This window comes from Equus quagga, chromosome 10 (assembly GCF_021613505.1).
Source record: "Equus quagga isolate Etosha38 chromosome 10, UCLA_HA_Equagga_1.0, whole genome shotgun sequence".
Classification (NCBI taxonomy): domain Eukaryota; kingdom Metazoa; phylum Chordata; class Mammalia; order Perissodactyla; family Equidae; genus Equus; species Equus quagga.
In genome coordinates, this window is record NC_060276.1 from 121,034,167 (window position 1) to 121,041,098 (window position 6,932).

Sequence of the window (6,932 nt, forward strand, 5' to 3'; positions counted from 1 at the left end):
CAAGTGATTCCTGAAAGACTGTTGTAGATTCCATTTCTGGGAGAGTGGAAGTTGTAATTAAGTCTCAATGTGGCGATGTGAGGCTTTACACAAGGGAGCCCACTGGGGGCCTGTATTCTTGTTTTTAACAATTTCCTCTGTTGATAAGAGTCTTAGCCTAAATGAGAAATGTGATTAAAAAAAATTAAAGGCATTAGTGCTACTCCCAGCTACTGCTCTGCAGTTCTCACTTTTGGCCAAATCACAGGTCGTAATGTTGGGTTCACATGCTTTAAATTAATCATTCTCTTTGTTTCTTTTCAGATATTCTAGTCTTAAGGAGATCATTTGCTCACTGGTTATCAGTGGGAAATATGCATTTAAATCTCTTGAGAAAATAGAGTACACCAGGGAGACTACTATAACTATCATTAACGGGATAATTTCCAATATCTGGGCCACAGTCCCCAAGATACAAACTGAGAATCAAATAGCTCAAAAAAAGACCTCATTGAAGGGGTAACCTTCTGAACTCAATGGTTTGTTCAGTGATCACATGTAGCTGTGTTTCAACCTCCCCAGAAGTGTCAATCGAAGTGCAGCAAGTGGTATTGGCCATAGCACAAACACCTCCTTTCTCAGGTAAAAGATGATCATGGGCTATCTTATTATCAAGAACTACTTTGGCCAGAGAGTCTAGGGACTTTTCTACTGAAAAGCTACCACTTTAGTAGAAGCTTCAGCAATATCTTCAATAGTTAAGGAGAGTTCCCCAATCTTAGCCTCATTTACACTTACTGCTAACCAGGGCAGTAGGGATTTACCAAAGGAAGCTCATTATAGATCAATAATGCTTCCTGGTAATTCCCCATTCACTCTGTAGCTCTGGGCTGGGAAGGTGACATAGAGGCCAGTAAAATTTAAGGGTCTGTAGGGGCTGGCCCCATGGCTGAGTCATTGAAGTTCCACATGCTCTGCCTCAACAACCTGAATTCACCTGTTTGGATCCTGGGTGCAGACCTACTCTGCTTGTCAGTCACATGTGGAGGCATGCTACATGCAAATTAGAAGAAGATTGGCATAGATATTAGGTCAAGGCTGATCTTCCTCAAGCAAGAAAAAAAAGAGGAAGATTCGCAGAAATGTTAGCTCAGGGTGAATTTTCCTCATCCAAAAAAACAAAAAACAAAAAACAAAATTAAGGGTCTATAGACAGTGCAGGTGGTTTTATTCTGGTTGGTTTGGCTTGTGCCCCTTTCTTTGAACAGAGCCTGGATGCAAATTTCCCTGAGTTTGTGGTTGTTAACTAAAGACAAGGAAATGGAACATTCATGTTAGGGAGTCTCACAGGCTAGAGAGGAGACTGAGCTTGCTCCAATAGATGCAATCCATCTATTGGAAATCAGGGAGAATTTTGTGATGGGCAGAACTACGGGATCACCATTGTCATGGCAAATCCAACAGTTGTTTGGAGTTGGATTACCTCCCTTGCAATGGACTGAGATGTGTTAACAATGCCACTATCTTTCCATGACAGAGCAAGGCAAAATGTGGACAAAAGAATCATAAAGATCTTCCTGGTGTAAGAATTAGGAGAAGAGTGGTCAGAGAGGGAAGATGGAATGGAAAAAAAGTTCTTGATCTGACCTCTGGAGAATAACTAGTCTACCTTGATGTCAGCTGCTTTTATTCCTAGTCAATTTGACTTTGAGGTCTCCAGTATTTGGACAGGACCAGATGGCAGGTGGCTCCTTCTTCACCTGTAAATTTATGCACCCAACTTTTGACATCTTGTAATTTGGCAGTAGTGTCAGTGATCAACTCTTCTTGGTAGAATCTTTTCTATGAATTTCACTTTGACAAAAGCATTGGAGTAAAACAATAAGTGTAAAAAGACAAAAGACTTAAAAATGTCCATAATTAAAGATCTGATTAGAATTCTTTGTAATGGAATTGACAAGGAAATCTGGTTATTTCTGCAAAACACAACATTTTAAGGTAACTGGAATTATGACTGATAACATTATACTAGGAAATACTAGATTTCATAAATTTTATATAATTTCTAGAAGATGTATTAATAACATGCATCCATACAAATAGCACTTAAGATGATTCAGTGACACTTATTTGATAATGCTTCCCATATAATTTAACATATCAAATAAATATAGTTATTTTAACATCTTACCAGGTGAGACACATATCCTTTGGATTTTTCAGGGGCCTTCTTGGAAATCTCAAAGTTATTTTGAGTTCAGAAGATTCAATTTAGATTTTGATTTGGGGAAAATATCAGAGGTTTAAACATTTGTTTTAATATGACTGCAGATTTATTATTATAAAGTAATAATTATCTGTTTAACTGAAGTGATGATAGAAGATATTAAAGGCAAATACAGAAGGTTACATAGTTGTGATCAAAACTTAGATCTTTTAATACCAAGAAGACTAAATTTTCTGAAGTAATCAAAAACCTTATAAAGACAACATGAAGTATAGTAAATTATTTTGGTAAAACACAAAATCTTTGCTGCCTAGGAAAGTTACTTAAAAGATAAAGAAAAATTTTTATTTACAACCTCTTATAAGAGCAAACCAATACCATAGGAAGACTGTCTTTTTAACAGAGAGAACAAAATACCAGTTTTATTCCAGTGTATTTTTGTGATTAGAACTCATTTTTTTAACTTAAATAAGTCTATTACAAACTGGACCAACTTGACCACATATAAAGGTCTTTTCTCAAGATTCCTTCTCTACAAAACTTCTTCAACATTTTTATACACTTTCAATTTTGTCATATTTTTTTTTTCTTCTTTCTTATTCTGGGACAAGTCATTTTACTTTCCTTACCTACATTTTATACACAGTTCTTTCCTTTCACGCTAATTATTTTTAAGTAGTTTTAATTACATTATTGATTAGAATCCTTTCTTCCTAGTGACAACTAAGAACTAAGTAATTATGGACTGTCACACTAACATTCTGTGGATTGGCAAATTTATAAATATATTTTGTAATTTCTCAACTATATTCTTATGGCAAATTTTTCAATGTGGCACCAAACACATTTACTAGTAGACCCAAAGATCTTTAGTTTCAATGTAAAGAGAAGCCAACAGTGAATAAACTTTTATTCAATAATTAATTTTGGTAGATCTCATCCAGATGGCAGCATAAGCAGACTCTGAACTCATCTCCTCCCACAAATACAACCAGGTTACAACTATTTTTGGAAGAATTACCCAGGATAGAAAACTGAAAACTGGATAAAAAGAACCCCCAAAAGGGACAGTCCTGACTAAGCCGGAAGAGGCAGAAATTCCTCCTAGAGAGAAAAAAATACCTTCAGAAGCAGCAGAGTTTCTCAGCTGTTCAGGCAGGAGCCATCCTAAAGTGAGTCTAGCTAAGAGTTTATCAATTTAGTTTATCTTTTCAAAGAGCCAGCTCTTGATTTCATTAATCTTTTTATTTTTTTGTCTCTATTTCATTTATTTCTGCTCTGATTTTTATTATTTCCTTCCTTCTTCTGATTTTGGGCTTTGTTCTTCTTTTTCCTGTACTTTAGATGTGCTGTTAGATTGTTTGGGACTTTTCTTCTTTGTTGAGGTAGGACTGAATTGCTATAAACTTCTGATCTTAGAACTGCTTTTGCTGTATCCCATAGATTTGGCATGTCGTATTTTCATTTTCATTTATCTCCAGGAATTTTTTTATTTCTCCTTTGATTTCTTCTTTGACCCAATTGTTGTTCAGTAGCATTTTGTTTAATCTCCACATTTTGTGACTTTTCTGGTTTTCTTCCTGTAGTTGATTTCTAGCTTGATACCTTTCTGGTCAGAAAAGATGCATCATATTATTTTGATCTTCTTAAGTTTATTGAGACTTGTTTTGTGGCCTAATTTGTGATCAAGCCTGGAGAATGTTCCATGTGCATTTGTAAAGAATGTGTGTTTTGTGGTTTTTGGATGGAACGTTCTATATATATCTACTAAGTCTATCTGGTCTGATGTGTCATTTAAAACCAGTGTTTCCTTATTGATCTTTTGTTGGATGATCTATCCATTGTTGCAAGTAGAGTGTTAAAGTCTCCCACTATTATTGTGTTACTATTTCTCCTCTCACGTCTGTTAATAATTTCTGTATGTATTTAGGTGCTTCTGGGTTGGGTGCATAGACATTTACAACTGTTATATCCTCTTATTGGATTGTTCCCTTTATCATTATGTAGTGCCCTTCTTTCTCTCTGGTACAGTTTATGTTTAAAGTCTATTTTGTCTGATGTAAGTATTGTTACCCCTGTTTTCTTTTCTTTGCCATTTGCATGGAATATCTTTTTGAATCCTTTTACTTTCAGTTTGTGAGTGTCTTTAGGTCTGAAGTGTGTCTCTTGTATGCAGCATATGTATGGGTCTTGCTTGATTATCCAGTCAGCCATGATATGCCTTTTGATTGGAGCATTTAGTCCATTGATGTTTAAAGTAGCTATTGATAAATATGTATTTATTGCCATTTTGTTACTTTTTTCCCGGTGGTTTTAGTAGTTCTTGTCTGTTCCTTTCCTTTTCTCTTGCTCTCTTCCTTTGTGGTTTGATGGCTTTCTTTAATAATAGGTTTTACTTCTTTTGTCTTACTTATCTGTTTACTTATTATAGGTTTCTGATTTGTGATTACCATGAGGATCCTATATAATAGTCTACGTATATAAGAGTCTATATTGAGTAGAGAGAATCTTTAGCTTGACCTCTTTTTAAAACTTATATTTTTTCACTCCCCTCCCCCAACATTTTATGTTGTTGAAAGTGTATCTAATCTCTTGTTTTTGTGTGTCTATCCATTACACTGTTACCATTGAAATAGATAATTTTAGTACTTTTGTTTTTTAACCTTCCTATTATCTTCACAAGTGGTTGATTTGCTACCTTTACTATATTTTCAGCTTTACCAGTGATTTTATTGCCTGGTTTGTTGTGTTTTTTTGGATACTTTTCTTACCCCTATTTGTGGTCATTACTTTCTCACTTAAATAAATCCCTTGAGCCTTTCTTGTAAAACAGGTCTTGGTGATAAACTCCTTTAATTTTTCCTTGTCTGGAAGCTCTTTATCTCTAGTTCCATTCTGAATGACAACCTTGATGAATAAAGTATTCTTGGCAGTAGGTTTTTTCCTCTTAGCACTTTGAATAGGTCATGCCATTCTCTTCTCCCCTGTAGGGTTTTGGCTGAGAAGTCCGTTGATAGCCTTATGGGCTTCCCTTTGTATGTTACTTGTGGCCGTTCTCATTGTGCTTTTAGGATTCTCTCTTTATCTTTAATTTTGGACATTTTAATTATAATGTAACTTGCTATGGGCCTCTTTGGGCTTATCTTGTTTGGAGCTCTCTGTGCTTCCTGTACTTGGATGTCGGTTTCCTTTCTTAGGTTAGGAAAATATTCACCTATTATTTCTTCAAATAAATTTTCTGCCCCTTTGTCTCTCTATTCTCTTTCTGGGATACCTATAATAAGAATGTTAGCACACTTGATATTGCCCCAGAGTTCCCTTAGACTGTTCTCATTCTGTGTAATTCTTTTTTCTTTTATCTGTTCAGCTTGGATGATTTCCTCTAGTCTTTTGCCTAGTTTGCTGATCAGTTCTTTAGTTTCCTCTACTCTGCTATTGAGTCCCTCTAGTGATATTTTCATTTCAAGCATTGTATTCTTCATTTCTGATTGGTTCTTTTTTATATTTTCCAGTTCCTTGTTGATGAACTCACTGTGTTCAACCAGTCTTCTCCCAATATCTGTGAGCATCCTTATGAGATTTTGTTTGAACTCTTTCTTGAGTAGGTTGCTTATTTCTGTTTCATTTAGTCCTTTTTTCTGGGTTTTTGTCCTGTTCTCTTGCTTAGAATCTATTCCTTTGTCTTCTCCTTATGCCTCTTTCTCTCTGGTTATGTCTATGTATTAAGTGAGTCAGCTATGGCTCCTGATCTTGGAGAACTGGCCTTACGTAAGAGATGTCCGTTCAGGCCCAGCAGTGTTCTTCCCTCTTGTCACCATTCCAAATGATCCAGGAGTGACCCCTTTGTGGGCTACTTGTGTCCTTTTGCTGTGGCAGGATTGCTCTTAATGCAGGTACACAGGGAATCTAGTCTTTCCTTCCCTGGCCAGCTGTTTGTAAATCCGGTTTGGGGAGCCTCAGCACCATTGGCTACAGGGTCTAACAGCCCACTCCTGTTGCAGTTTTCCTTAGGGTGGCTCCTGGCTGGCCTGCTGAGAAACTCTGCTGCTCCTGAAGGTGGCTTTTTTCCTTTCCAAAAGGAACTTCTGCCTCTTCCACTTTAGTCAGAACTGTCCCTTGTCGTGGGGGTTATTTTTATATGCTTTTCAGTTTTCTATCCAGGGTAATTTTTCCAAAAATAGTTGTTACCTGATTGTATTCGTGGGAGGAGATGAGTTCAGATACTGCTTATGTTGCCATCTTGATGAGATCTTTTGGATTTTTCTATTAAAAAAGAATTTGTTGGGGCTGGCCCCATGGCCGAGTGGTTAAGTTCGCGCGCTCCGCTGCAGGCGGCCCAGTGTTTCGTTGGTTCGAATCCTGGGCGCGGACATGGCACTGCTCGTCAGACCACGCTGAGGCAGCGTCCCATATGCCACAACTAGAAGGACCCACAACGAAGAATATACAACCATGTACGGGGGCGGGGGGGGGGCTTTGGGGAGAAAAAGGAAATAAAATAAAATCTTTAAAAAAAAAAGAATTTGTTTTATTTACTACTTGATAACCCCGTTTGCTTCACATCCTGATGAGAGACTTCTTACTAGTACTATTTTCATAATTTGAGAGAAGTAGGCAGTATGTAACTTTCTTCCTTTTGCAATCTGTATTTTCTAAGTGTTCCATAGTAACTATTTACAGCTCTGCGGAAATAAAAAACATTGACTATTTTTCAAAATGTCAAGGT